This window comes from Schistocerca serialis, chromosome 7 (genome assembly GCF_023864345.2).
Source record: "Schistocerca serialis cubense isolate TAMUIC-IGC-003099 chromosome 7, iqSchSeri2.2, whole genome shotgun sequence".
Classification (NCBI taxonomy): Eukaryota; Metazoa; Arthropoda; class Insecta; order Orthoptera; family Acrididae; genus Schistocerca; species Schistocerca serialis.
Genome location: NC_064644.1, coordinates 88,494,722 through 88,509,899, shown reverse-complemented (window position 1 = coordinate 88,509,899; position 15,178 = coordinate 88,494,722). Strand labels below are relative to the sequence as shown.

At 44.3% G+C, this 15,178-nt stretch overlaps 1 protein-coding gene across 1 annotated transcript in view; it reads left to right on the top strand.

Moving 5' to 3' along the window:
• The first annotated feature begins 1,218 nt into the window (after nucleotides 1-1,218).
• The window catches only part of LOC126412609 (tyrosine-protein kinase Btk29A), a 376,741-nt gene continuing 362,781 nt past the window's right edge, over nucleotides 1,219-15,178 (top strand). Inside the window, exon 1 of the mRNA XM_050082278.1 lies at nucleotides 1,219-1,332. The gene's annotated coding sequence lies outside the window, so the exon portion shown is untranslated. The remainder of the gene's footprint in view (nucleotides 1,333-15,178) is intronic.

Genomic DNA, 15,178 nt, shown 5'->3' with positions numbered 1-15,178 from the left:
TTAGTTATATGATCTACCCATCTAATCTTCAGCATTCTTCTGTAGCACCACATTTCGAAAGCTTCTATTCTCTTCTTGTCCAAACTAGTTATCGTCCATGTTTCACTTCCATACATGGCTACATTCCATACAAATTCTTTCAGAAACGACTTCCTGACACTTAAATCTATACTCGATGTTAACAAATTTCTCTTCTTCAGAAACGCTTTCCTTGCCATTGCCAGTCTACATTTTGTAACCTCTCTACTTCGACCATCATCAGTTATTTCGCTCCCCAAATAGCAAAACTCCTTTACTACTTTAATTGCCTCATTTCCTAATCTAATTCCCTCAGCATCACCCGACCTAATTCGACTACATTCCATTATCTTCGTTTTGCTTTTCTTGACGTTCATCTTATACCCTCCTTTCAAGACACTGTCCATTCCGTTCAAGTGTTCTTCCAAGTCCTTTGCTGTCTCTGACAGAATTAGAATGTTATCGGCGAACCTCAAAGTTTTTATTTCTTGTCCATGGATTGTAATACCTACTCCGAATTTTTCTTTTGTTTCCTTTTCTGCTTGCTCAATATACAGATTGAATAACATCGGGGATGGGCTACAACCCTGTCTCACTCCCTTCCCAAACACTGCTTCCCTTTTGTCGAATAAAGTGCGTGCACTCCGTAGTTTGTAACTAATTTTCGTTTGTTCCATATAGTTCAGTAATTGTCCCATGTAGTTGTAGTCAGATAAAATATTGTGGTTTCGGAAAGCTTCACTTCATGATTCCCTGACGAAGAAAACGCTTTATTTTCTATTTACCTTAGTGGGCAAACCGTTGTATGTTTTTTTCGGCCGTGTATTCACGCTTCTGTCAGTAGTTCCAATGTAGATATCTACAGTTAAGGTTTATCTCTGCCCATCACGTGTAAACTTGGACCACACCAGTTATTGACAGGTCTGACCAGTCGGTCGTCGAGTCTCAGTGAAATCAGGTGCACCTACGAAGCAGCATCAGGCCAAACGTTAGGAACGGGATAGTTTGGTGGACCACAACGATACTGTCCGACCCGTAGCAGTCACTGACTCGCCTGCAGCTGAGACGTGCCGGCTGGTGTTGCAGTGTGCCAGGACAGCGGCGCGACGCCGGCCGGCCGCTTCCACCCGGGCCTGTGGTCGGGCAAGCGGTGGTCGTGCTGCCGCGGGCCCGCCCGCCACTGCGACGGCTGCGAGCCCTGCTCCGCCTGGGACGCGAACCCCGGACCCGCGGCCGCGCCCGCGCTCGCCCTCGGCCTCGGCCGCGGCTCCTCGGAGTCCCTCTCGGCCGCCAACCACACGCCGCTCCGGCTAGGTGAGTGCGCGGCGCCAGCTCGCTGCTCGCTCCTTCGCCGACAGTGCGTTTAGCCGCTTCTGTTGACGCAGCGACTTCACCTACCTTGTGTATTGCTTAGGTGCAGCTATAAAATCAAACTCGACGTCTCTAATACTCACAAGGGGAAGGCCTCAGACACGGTCAACCGATTCAGCTCAAATTTGGCAGGTCGCATGTGTACAACCTAAAACGAAGGAATTTAAGATATTTTGGGTCAACACCCCCGCAATTTTGAGAAAATCGCCCCTAAAGGTTATGACTAGTGGCATTTTTCCTCCTATCTATGTAATTATGTAGTTACGTCGTTCTCAATTCGTTCGAGCATACAGTCATTCATAATAGGAAACACAATCATAAATCAGTCACTCAAAATGATTCAGAAATTTTACTTGTTAGAATGAAATCAGGCGATGATTCTTCTTCTCTGCAGGCTCGTGCTTTGCGGCAGTCTGCTAATCTGTATAACTAAAATGCCTCGTAATTATGGGTGCGTTGTATAAACAGTCGGGAAACCTCAGATCAAGCGGATATTTGGCTTTGATGAAGTTTAACCTTCCGAAGAAATAATGGAGCTCTTGGATTATTAAATGCAGGTATATATATATATATTTCCCTTTTTATCGTACAATTTCGTATCAGCTATCTTTTGTCATAAATCACAATATTCAGATTACAATTCTTCAAACTTTTTTTTTTTTTTTTTTTTTTTTTTAACAACCCCCAGAGAGAGTACTACAAAGAATAATTATGTGCTCATGGCATAGCTATTGTATGAAACTACTTTGCGCATGGATTCTGCGAGTATGAAGATAGAAATTTAGTAAACGTCATTCAAGGGTAGAATAATTCATCGAATATAAAGAGAGATTACACTAGCAATCGACTCAAAATTGGTGGGATCGATAGATAATTATAAACAGAGCATTTTTCATCATCAGGTATAGGGTCCGAAAACGCATACTTTTCCAGAAATCGAGGTAAGAAACTTTTACAACTGCCGCTTCTGTACCCACATGGTAAACGCTTTTCGCCGACAGCACCGATAGCTCAACGGCAAAGCTAACTGGCTAGGCTCGGTGAACCCGGGTTCGAATCTCGAAGAAACCCAGCGGATGTTGTTCTTTTCGTTTGTATTTTTCCATATCTCAATTAATAGGGATAGGAGGGTTAATAAGGTAAGTATTATTATCATTCCTTATTGATTTACTTACCTTATTAACCCTCCTATCCCTATCAATTGAGATATGGAAAAAAAAAAATGAAAAGAATAACATCCGCTACGTTTCTTCGAGATCCGAACCCGGGTTTTCCTATTCCCAGCCAATTACCTTGGCCATTGCGCTATCGACGCTGTCGGCGAAAGAAGTTTACCGTGTGGGTACAGAGGCGGCAGTTGTAAAAGTTTCTTTTCTCGATTTCCGGAAAATTTAGCGTTTGCGGACCCCATACCTAATGATGAAAGATTCTCTATTTACGATTATATATCGATCCCTCCAATTTTGAGTCGATTTCTCGTCATAACCTTTAGGGGTGATTTGTCAAAATTGCGGGGGTGTTGGCGCAAAATATCTTAGAGCCCTTCGTTTTAGGTTGTACATAAGCGACCTGCCAAATATGAGCCGAATCGGTTGGCCGTGTCTGAGGCCTTCCCCTTGTCAGCAGCAAAAAATTGAAGCAAAATGTAACCAAACACAATGTCTTTTCTGATGGGGGTAAATCTCAGTTTTCGTTTTGGTGTTATTTATTGACAGCGATAGAGTTCCTAGTTTCTGTTGCGGCAGCGAGCTCAAATACGCAATAGTGTCGTAATTAGCCTGAAACTGATCGCAAATGATCTGCAACAAAAACAAAGGTAAACTATATTTGATCGAAAAAAGTCAGCTCTCTACGACAGTAATCAGTGTTGCAGGTCGGACACCAGAAATCAGTAGCAGTTTTCGCTAATGAAATTCAAAATAAATCGAGTACTAGTACACATACTTCTCCAGCAGTAAGTTTTCTTTAAGTGATGAAATAAAGAAAATTTTCTCCTCCATGGTACCTTATTACTGTGATTTCATTATATTTCATTTATTACCGAGATAGAACCACAATGAGCTATGTACTCTCTGTTTAGCAGTATCATCTTTCTTTTACTCAAGTAGTGTATTGTGCTAAATGTACGACGTTCGTTCAATAAGTAATGCTCCACACTTTTTCCCAGAACGCAGCACGTCATTCTCAATGGAGAGAAGTCTTCCGAAGTAAGAGTGATTTCAGGTGTGCCGCAGGGGAGTGTCGTAGGACCGTTGCTATTCACAATATACATAAATGACCTTGTGGATGACAATCGGAAGTTCACTGAGGCTTTTTGCGGATGATGCTGTGGTATATCGAGAGGTTGTAACAATGGAAAATTGTACTGAATTGCAGGAGGATCTGCAGCGAGTTGACGCCTGGTGCAGGGAATGGCAATTGAAGCTCAATGTAGACAAGTGTAATGTGCTGCGAATACATAGAAAGAAAGATCCCTTATCATTTAGCTACAATATAGCAGATCAGCAACTGGAAGCAGTTAATTCCATAAATTATCTGGGAGTACGCGTTAGGAGTGATTTAAAATGGAATGATCATATAAAGTTGATCATCGGTAAAGCAGATGCTAGACTGAGATTCATTGGAAGAATCCTAAGGAAATGCAATTCGAAAACAAAGGAAGTCGGTTACAGTACGCTTGTTCGCCCACTGCTTGAATACTGCTCAGCGGTGTGGGATCCGCACCAGATAGGGTTGATAGAAGAGATAGAAAAGATCCAACGCAGAGCAGCGCGCTTCGTTACAGGACCATTTAGTAATCGCGAAAGCGTTACGGAGATGATAGATAAACTCCAGTGGAAGACTCTGCAGGAGAGACGCTCAGTAGCTCGGTGCGGGCTTTTGTTGAAGTTTCGAGAACATACCTTCACTGAGGAGTCAAGCAGTATATTGCTCCCTCCTACGTATATTGCTCCCTCCTACGTATATCTCGCGAAGAGACCATGAGGATAAAATCAGAGAGATTAGAGCCCACACAGAGGCATACCGTCAATCCTTTTTTCCACGAACAATACGAGACTGGAATAGAAGGTAGAACCGATAGAGGTACACAAGGTATCCTCCGCCACACACCGTCAGGTGGCTTGCGGAGTATGGATGTAGATGGAGAACATATTTCTTGTTACGAGTCAGAATTTGGTGACAATGTACATCAACATGTCCTGTCCGTGTCCTATTTTTCTGCGTAGTCTCCATCACTTTCTGTGGCCGTGCGCCAACGTTGTCGAAAAGCGTCCGTTCCCTGCTTGTAAAAACTCAGCTCTTGTCCAGCAGGCGTAGCCATGTTTTCACTGCACGACTGACACTCTCGTCATCTTCAAAATGGGTTCCCCGCAGAGACCCTTTCAGCGGCCCAAAGACAGGAAAGTCCGAGGGAGCCAGATCTGGACGATTCAGCTTGACTGACAGGTCGTCCCGAGCGTGGCTTATCATGGAGCTCTGTTTCTGCGTTTCCTGAGGCTGTAACTTTCTTTACCCATCGTCCAGCTGTATTCCTACCAACTTCAGCATCGCCATACACTGCACACAAACGTTTATAGATGTTCGCCACGGTTTCTTTTTCTGTACACAAGAATTCAATAATAGCACGCTGCTTGTAACGTGAGTCGTATGTAGACGCCGTTTTGACACTGTACTACGGCTCTGCCGTCTGCCAGAACGGTTCGAAACTTCACCGGCGCACAGAAAAAACATCAAATGTGAAGCACCAACAAGGACATTTGTCTATGTACACTAAAGGCTTTTCAAAAAAACGTGGGGCGTTTCTTATTGAACGACCCTCGTACTGTCTTAGCGACAATGAGCATTCAATGAAGAAAAGCCTCCGTGTAGATATATCACCCAAGCATGAAACTTTCACCGTATCCTCGTTTCATACGTAAAAGCCTGTACACGCATAACTCGACTACGGCGTAATTGATACGTACATCATATACAGATGACTGTATCTAGGGTTCGAACTTTCTTACAAATGTATAACTGTTTATAGCGCAGACATTTTACCTTCAATACGTGTGTAAAGTTGCTGATTCAAGCATGACAGACAGCTTGAAAGAAAAGAAAAGAAAATGAGAATTAAAACATCGCCTATGTTTGCTCTGATTACGCCTCCATGTCCTTCATACTTTTATCTTTATGTCTGTTTGGTTTAATGAAAGCCTAAACGCAAGTAAACGAATGAGAAAAGCACGCAGCTGTCTTGATAATGTTTACTACGAACTACATGAAACAATAATTAGAGCTGCTTTCGGCTAGAAAGCACAGTTCTGTGCCGTTATTTCACTAGAAATATCCGAAAATATGTAACACTTCCTGCGCTACAGAGAGCACAATATGGCCAGAAGTGTTATGCGAGGTGACATCGGCCAATCACGACTGCAGACGGCAGCAAGTGGAGAGAACAAGGAACGGGTTAGTCGAACAGTTTTTACAAAATAGAATGTCTGTCGAACTAAACTCGTATACTCGTTCATTTCTTAAAATTTATTAATCACGGAATGATTTAAATTCCCCCTGTAACGTAATCAGTAAAGTGGATTTCATTCACTATTCAACTCATTTATGGACCATTTATCGTTCTTAAAACCGAAACACATCATCTCTTGTTAAAATACAAAACTCAAAATCCAGAAACTTAAACCTCATTGACGTTGAATTTAGTTACTGATTAACTTTTAGCACGAATACTGAGAGAGGAATCAGCAACAAACACTCAGAACTTTAGTTACATTTCACCCCACTTGAAAACAGGAACAATTGCCAAAACACCAACATAAACAATAACATACGAGTTCGCCAGCTGTCTAGTGTGTCTGCTTCACGATCAGTGGCCCTTGGCCAATCAGAAATAAGGCAGAGATTATGTAGGTTCGTACGCTTGCTGAGTTTTGATGGCTTACAATTTCCGTCACTTCAAATTTGGAATAAATTGTAGTACCCAACTTTAATTATAACAGGAATTGCATTTGAAATTCAAATAAAAAGTTGTTACTATATAATGTAGTGACTCTTAAGAGCTTGCTATTTGTGTTATTCCTCGCGTAAATCTCTGGATTTAGGCGGCGTTTTGTTTCGTGGCCGGTATTCGTCGATGTCGGAATGAAGCTGATGGGTGGAGGTTATTCATCCGTCCATTTTTGGTGGTGTTCCTGCAAGTGTCATCTTCTGTTAATTACTGTCTAAAACTTGATGTAGTATTTCAATATCACGATGTACACAACGTGAACTAGTACTACCTGTACATAGTGGATCGTTTAGAGTAAATTCACAGTCCGCCCGCACAGCAGTGCCCACATGTTGAGCCGATGATCGCGCAGCACGTGGAATCCCGGCAGCAGCTCCGACTCCCAGCGAGCGGTGCTTCACGTCGACTTCCAGAGATAGTTGTGCGTCCATACATTGGATTCTGTGGTTCACAGATGCATTAGCAAGCAAAAAAATTTTTCGATAAACTTCACTTTGCTGTACCGTTACAAAGTTTTTCACCAACATGGGACGTTAGTTAGTTATTTACGTGTTTCAAGATCACTTTAACGATTCTTTTATTGGAATGATGTGGAACGAGGATATGAATACGTGATTAGTGCGTTAACATTAATGAACACATTTTAGTCCTACGTATGCAAGTGTTTTTTTTTTTCCCTACCACATTTGAAGCAGAAATTCATCAATGGAAAAGGAAGAGTTGTCCAGAAGAAATGATTTTAAGTTAGATTGAGAATTTGCTTTGCTGCCTGTCACACATTTTATGCTATTGGGCGAATGATCAAAAATTTTTGTGTCGCATTTGGAACTCCTTTCTGAGCCACTGAAAATTTTAACAATGAGTATAAAATGTCATTTTTACGTCTAGTGCTGTAAGTATGGACATCACTGTTCTTATTAAACTGTAAGGGATTATTTATAAAGAATTTTATTTGCGAATGTGTGTATTGTGACGGCGCAGTTACAATGCCTAGTTCCTTCGAGAGGTACCTACGTGACGTCCGTGGTGAACACCACGTATTATTCTTGCTGCTCCCTTTTGTGCAGTCAGTACTTTCATTCTAAATGGTCAGTTACTCCAAAAATTACTCCATGAGATATTATTGAGCCGAATGGGGAAAATGTGTCACGACGTTGAAAAGTTTGTTTGCAAGGCTAGCAATTGTACGAAGAGCAAAGGTAGCTGAACTTAATTGTTCGAGAAACTAAATAATATGCTTCTTCCATTTCAAGTTTTCAAAAATCTGGAGTGTTGGACCCTAATTACTGACTCCGGCTCATGTGCTACATTAATTGTAGGTATCACTATTTGTTGTACAGAACTGAAAGTAGTGTTTTTTTTTCAGAATTTAGTGTGAGTTCATTTTCAGAGGAACCACTGGATAGTTCTTTGGAAAATATCATTTACTAACTCTTCTTTTGCTTTTTCTCTAATAGGAGTTGTTATAACACTAGTATCGTCTGCAAAAAGTACCAGTTTTGCTTGTTGAATATTAAGTGGGAAGTCATTCACATACGCTAGCAGAAAAAAATTAGTATATCCGGAAAGACGACGTCGATTTTGTTCCGATGACGGCATATACCACGTGGGAGATAGTAGATGTACTCGTAATGGTTTCAACGTCTTCCGCCAACAGGTAGCGTAGTGGCTCGGCTGCCAGAGCACCAACTGTGTCTCCCCTTTAATAGGCAATGCTCACGGAAGGCTAAGTGTGGTACAGACGTGTGAACCAGCAGGCAACTGTGCCACAGAGATGCACTCATACTTCCTACACCAACTGGGCGTGTTTGGCCTTCAGAGTGACGGGATGGCCCTTTCGGAGAATTGCCACACAAACTGGACATGCTCCGTCACTTGTGGAACAAGACCGGTATAAGTAGTTACGTGTAGATTCACACACTCATAGACGAGCTTCTGGAAGACAGCTTAGCACAGGCACGCGCTCGGCAGCAGCAGCTGCAGCTGCAGGTGGAGCAGGCCAGACGTGTCAACACCACCTGTTGCGAACCGGTTGTTAGCAGAAGGGCTATGGACACCCACAGCTCTAGCTTGTGTGCCACTCAGGCCGTAGCATCGACGTGCACGTCTCGACTGGTCCCGTCAGATGATCACTTGGAAAATAAATGGTGTGAGCTTGGGGTTGATCTGTTATTCTGCGCAACGGATTAATCTGGGATGTACCCTTTACCCTGTGGCCCCTGCAAGATGCAATTTCCACCCTCACACTACTACAGAAGTCAGACAGACGCTCCTAACGTTCTAAAGAGAAATGCCTGAAAAACTTTCAGCAATAAATATCTTCTGGAGTCGTCCGCTGTAAGGAAATGACACAAACATTCACAAAATTTCTTACGTAACTAGTGGGATACTTGGGTACTGGAGTAGTGCTAGTTAGTGTAAGAAAAACATGAAACTAACGAAAGTTATTATTTATTTTGCAAAAATTCTGAGAAATCATAATGGCACTTTTAGTTGTGAATTGAACAAGTTATATCCTGGTTCTTTTCGGAATGTGAAGTTACCTCTCAAGGATGGGATTCGCTAATGAAATTTCTATACAAAGTTTAAGATGGTTGTTGACTTGGCAGAATGGCAGAGAGGCGCGCCTACTCAACTTGAATAATTATCCTTTAGAATGTTGCTTGGTACGGTCGAGACTGTCGCGTGTGAAATGCAGTGAAGTGTACTGTTGTGGAGGAAATATGGGACTCGCAATAGCTGTAGCGCACAATACCGTAAGCTGCGATGACTGCTGTCTGCGCCGCTCGCTGCTGACAAATAAGATAACTCTTGTTCTATCTGGATTGACCTTCGCCAATCAAGCTCTCCCTACGCCTTGCGGAGTCAAGGATTCCTATTCGCTCCTAGTCTAACTATTAGCGTGGTACACCGGTCAGATAACCAGTCCACCGCGATGCCAGTCAAAAATTCGCTCGCAGGCGTTTAACTATAACTCTGTCTGTTCACACCGCACAATAAGTGTGTCAGGCAACACAGTGAACAACGCTTAATCGCAGGGACTCAATATAGAGTAGCACTTCGATTCGCTCTCGACAAAGGTGCTCTCCCGGTGAAATACTGAGGAGAGAATTGTTCCTCGCTCCAAGAGCGACAACGGAACGATGCCTCTCCACGCCAGACGTGAAGGGGTATATCTTTCGGTCTCTTCCATTATTCCTTCAGCTCAAGGCGTCAGAATTATCGTCTGCCAATCAGCATTGCTCTTCTAAAACGGGAGAATGACGTTTCGTTTAAGGCGACCAATCCGGAAACCTGTAGCATTGGCGTTTGGCGTTTGCTGTCTCCCTGTGAAAATCTCTGAAACTGCGTGCTATGTGTAAAGAATGCGTAAGCTGGCCACTCCCACACAATGTAGCGGAATTTGCTTTTAAGCCGAACACGGGGTCGTTCCCCCCTTTCACTCGTGCCCACGCTGTCCACTACACGGGTGGTCACCGGCCGACATAGGCTGGGTCGTCCTCTGAAGGGCCTGGCGTCCCATTGTGCAGTTTCTCTCCCGAACTAAAATCTTCTGTGACCGTCGTGTCTGGAATGTGTGTGTGTACGCCAGCCTCGAGTATTTCAACCTCGGTGCGCTTACTTGTTAATTGCATATCGTTTACATGAATTCATACAACAGTGACTTTATCTTATCGAGTTTGGGTTCGAATTAAGCATCTTCATGTGCGGAATATGATTGTGAGGGCAGAATATGTAAGCAATGAAGATCAGGAGACCACGACGTCTTACAATGGAATGACGGTCCGTGGTCTTCTGCGGAGAAAGCAGATGGTGCGTGCACGCAATTGATGATCGTTTGCGCGTACGACGTAAACCTGTCTCGTAGAATGCATTCGTCGAAGACACATTGGCCCTAACCCAGGCATCATGGTTTGGGGTGCCATAAGCTACAACTCTCGTTCACCTTCATCATTTCTGGAGGGGACGCTGACCAGCGTTCGGTACGTGCAGAATGTTATTAGACCCATTCTGTTGCCGTTCTTGCAACAGGAAGCTGAGGTGTTGTTCCAAGAGGATAATGCTCGGCCCCACACATCCCACTAAACTCAACGCGGTCTGCAAGACGTGCAGCAGCCGGACGGAGTAGCCGTGCGGTTCTAGGCGCTACAGTCTGGAGCCGAGCGACCGCTACGGTCGCAGGTTCGAATCTTGCCTCGGGCATGGATGTGTGTGATGTCCTTAGGTTAGTTAGGTTTAAGTAGTTCTAAGTTCTAGGCGACTGATGACCTCAGAAGTAAAGTCGCATAGTGCTCAGAGCCATTTGAACCATTTGAACGTGCAGCAACTTCCCTGGCCAGCACGTGTGGGATACGATGGAACGAGCAGTAAGTCGGGCGGCTCATCAAACGACGTGAACAGGTCGAACGGGCGTGGCATAACGTATACCTGGACAGTATTCACCCCCTGTAAAATCGGCTGGATGCCAGAGTCATCGCCAGCATTGCCGACCACGGACGCTACACAACGAACTAATACGGGCGTTTCAGCATGGGTCGACAGCTGGTACCTCAGAACCGCTCGTGCTACTGATCTCTAAATGTAATCATTTCACGTTGCAACAATAAATCTTGTGTGTATTGGAAACATCTAAAACGGTTTACTAATTTTAAGGTTCAAATGCCTCTGAGCACTATGGGACTTAACATCTGAGGTCATCAGTCCCCGACAACTTGTTGTTGTTGTTGTTGTTGTTGTTGTGGTCTTCAGTACTGAGACTGGTTTGATGCAGCTCTCCATGCTACTCTATCCTGTGCAAGCCTCTTCTTCTCCCAGTACCTACTGCAGCCTACATCCTTCTGAATCTGTTTAGTGTTTTCATCTCTTGGTCTCCCTCTACGATTTTTACCCTCCACGCTGCCCTCCAGTATTAAAATGGTGATCCCTTGATGCCTCAGAACATGTCCTACCAACCGAGCCCTTCTTCTAGTGAAGTTGTGCCACAAACTCCTCTTCTCCCCAATTCTATTCAATACCTCCTCATTATTTATGTGTTCTACCCAAATAATCTTCAGTAATAACGGCCTTGATATGCCTGCGCATTGAGTCAAAGCTTGGATGGCGTGTACAGGTACAGCTGCCCATGCACCTTCAACACAATACCACAGTTCATCAAGAGTAGTGACTGCCGTATTGTGACGAGCCAGTTGGTCGGCCACCATTGACCAGACCTTTTCAATTGATGAGAGATCTGGAGAATGTGCTGGCCAGGGCAGCAGTCGAACATTTTCTGTATCCAGAAAGGCCCGTACAGGACCTGCAACATGCGGTCGTGCAATATCCTGCTGAAATGTAGTGTTTCGCAGGGATCGAATGAAGGGTAGAGCCACGGGTCGTAACACATCTGAAATATAACGTCCACTGATCAAAGCGCCGTCAATGCGAACAAGAGGTGACCAAGACGTGTAACCAATGGTACCCCATACCATCACGCCGGGTGATACGCCAGCATGGCGATGACGAATACACTGTTCCAGTGTGCTTTCACCGCGTTGTCGCCAAACACGGATGCAACCATCATGATGCTGTAAACAGAACCTGGATTAATAAAAAAAATGACGTTTTGCCATTCGTGCACCCAGGTTCGTCGTTGAGTACACCATCGCAGGTGTCTGCGAGGCAGCGTCAAGGGTAACCGCAGCCATGGTATCCGAGCTAATAGTCCATACTGCTGCAAACGTCGTCGAACTGTTCGTGCAGATGGTTGTCGTCTTGCAAACGTCCCCATCTGTTGACTCAGGAATCGAGACGTGGCTGCACGATCCGTTACAGCCATGCGGATAAGATGTCTGTCATCTCGACTGCTAGTGATACGAGGCCGTTGGGATCCAGCACGGCGTTCCGTATTACCCTCCTGAACCCACCGATTCCATACTCTGCTAACAGTCATTGGATCTCGACCAATGCTAGCAGCAATGTCGGAAACGTGATGGCACGCATTTCAACTCCTTACACGAGGCATTACAACAACGTTTCACCAGGCAACGCCGGTCAACTGCTGTTTGGGTATGAGAAATCGGTTGGAAACTTTCCTCATAGCAGCATGTTGTAGGTGTCGCCACCGGCGCCAACCTTGTGTGAATGCTCTGAAAAGCTAATCATTTGCATGTCACAGCATCTTCTTCCTGTCGTTTAAATTTCGCATCTGTAGCACGTCATCTTCGTGGTGTAGCAATTTTAATGGCAGGTAGTGTATATTCATAGGAATAAGCAATTACGAGGATCATTCAATAATTAAATTGATCTGGAGAAAAAGAGCGATTATTTTTACGAAACAACACTTTTTCTACTTTTCAACATAATGCCCTTTAACATTTATGCACTTGTTCCAACGGGCTACAACCGTTTTTATTCCGGCTGCAAAGAACTCTTTATCTTGATATTTGAACCCATTTCTCGCAAACTTTTTCACGGCCTCGTTGTCCTGGAACCTCTTCCCACGTAAAGCCTCTATCAGTGCACCAAACGAATGGAAATCACTAGGTGCTAAATGAGGACTGTAAGGGGGATGGGGCAGTACTTCCCAGCTCATTTTGTCGATGGTTTCACGGGTTAGTTGAGCAATATGAGCAATATGAGGACGTGCGTTGTCTTGCTGAAGAATCACACCTCTCCTCTGAGATCCACGATCTCTCCCCCTCATGGCTGGTTTCACCTTGTTTAAAAGCAAATCCGAGTAGTATTGGCTGTTCATTGTACGCTGTTCTTCGAGATAATTATAAAAAACTGGACCTTCAGCATCCCAAAACACCATCAACATAACTTTTCCTGCTGATGCTTGGGTTTTGAATTTTTTCTTGACAAATGAGTTGGTGTGCTTCCACTCCATGCTTAGCCTTTTCGATTCTGGCTCATAATAATGAACCCAAATTTTATCACATGTTAAAAGTTTGTTGAGGAAGTGCTCACCTTTTCTTTCATAACGTTACTTTAGCTCTGTGCACACTCTCAACCTTATTTCCTTGTGTAGCTGCGTCAGGTCTATTTCATCTTGTTACAGATAATGTTATGAACTCTACCAGTACTAACTTGGTCACTTCCACAGTCACAGAACGGTCGGCACAAACAATGTCATCAACTCGACTTTCAAGTGAGGGAGTTGAAACTGCAAGTGGTCGGCCAGAACGATTTTCGTCAGTCAGTGAATCGCGACCATTTTTGATATGCTCTATCTGTAAAAATTTGCACGATTCATACAACCTTCAGCATAAACTGTTAGACATTCAAGAGGATATAGTCACTGGTTTATCGCCTTCAGCAAGTAAAAAACGAATAACAGAACGTTGTTAACTAATGAGGACGTTTGAAGCAGACTCGCGATCTTGAGATGTATTTTTGAGGTTATAAACAAAACGATGTTGATACATCAGCTGATCAGGCCTAATCCCAATGATGCCAACTTAAAGCCATAAAAGTACCAAAGTTGGCCTACTAACAGTATTTTCCCCAGACCAGTTTGCCTCTATAATTATTGAATGACCCTCGTACTTGTCTTTAAACTAGTTGTTGTGGTACAAGGTCTTCCTAAACATTCTACGTTAGCTCACTGCTGGTGAAGTGCAAGTCCGCCGTGTACACTGCTCTGGTGGCTGTGAGCTGCCTGAGACGGAGACTCTGACCGTCCCTGCAACAGACGACTCAGCCCGTCGACTTGCTAGGTGACTGGGTGGGCACTTCTGTGCGCAGCGGCGATAGGTGCTGGCGGCCAAGAGGGCGCTGCGGCGCGTTTCTTGCGAGTTTTTAGATCCAGAACTGGTTTAGACAGCTACTCTCATGTCCCAAAATAACACAGCATCTACATCTACATCCATACTCCGCAAGCCACCCAACGGTGTGTGGCGGAGGGTACCTTGAGTACCTCTATCGGTTCTCCCTTCTATTCCAGTCTCGTATTGTTCGTGGAAAGAAGGTTTGGCGGTATGCCTCTGTGTGGGCTCTAATCTCTCTGATTTTATCCTCATGGTCTCTTCGCGAGATATACGTAGGAGGGAGCAATATACTGCTTGACTCCTCAGTGAAGGTATGTTCTCGAAAATTTAACAAAAGCCCGTACCGAGCTACTGAGCGTCTCTCCTGCAGAGTCTTCCACTGGAGTTTATCTATCATCTCCGTAACGCTTTCGCGATTACTAAATGATCCTGTAACGAAGCGCGCTGCTCTCCGTTGGATCTTCTCTATCTCTTCTATCTACCCTATCTGGTACGGATCCCACACTGCTGAGCAGTATTCAAGCAGTGGGCGAACAAGCGTACTGTAACCTACTTCCTTTGTTTTTGGATTGCATTTCCTTACAAGGGAACCTCCCCATCGCGCCCCCCTCAGATTTAGTTATAAGTTGGCACAGTGGATAGGCCTTGAAAAACTGAACACAAATCAATCGAGAAAACAGGAAGAAGTTGTGTGGAACTATGAAAAAAATAAGCAAAATATACAAACTGAGTAGTCCATGCGAAGATGGGCAACATCAAGGTTGATCTAAACACAGGTGCGCCGTGGTCCCGTGGTTAGCGTGAGCAGCTGCGGAACGAGAGGTCCTTGGTACAAGTCCCCCCTCAAGTGAAAAGTTTTTCTTTATTTTCGCAAAGTTATGATCTGTCCATTCGTTCATTGACGTCTCTGTTCACTGTAATAAGTTTAGTGTCTGTGTTTTGCGACCGCACCGCAAAACCGTGCGATTAGTAGACGAAAGGACGTGCCTCTCCAATGGGAACCGAAAACATTTGATCGCAAGGTCATAGGTCAACCGAT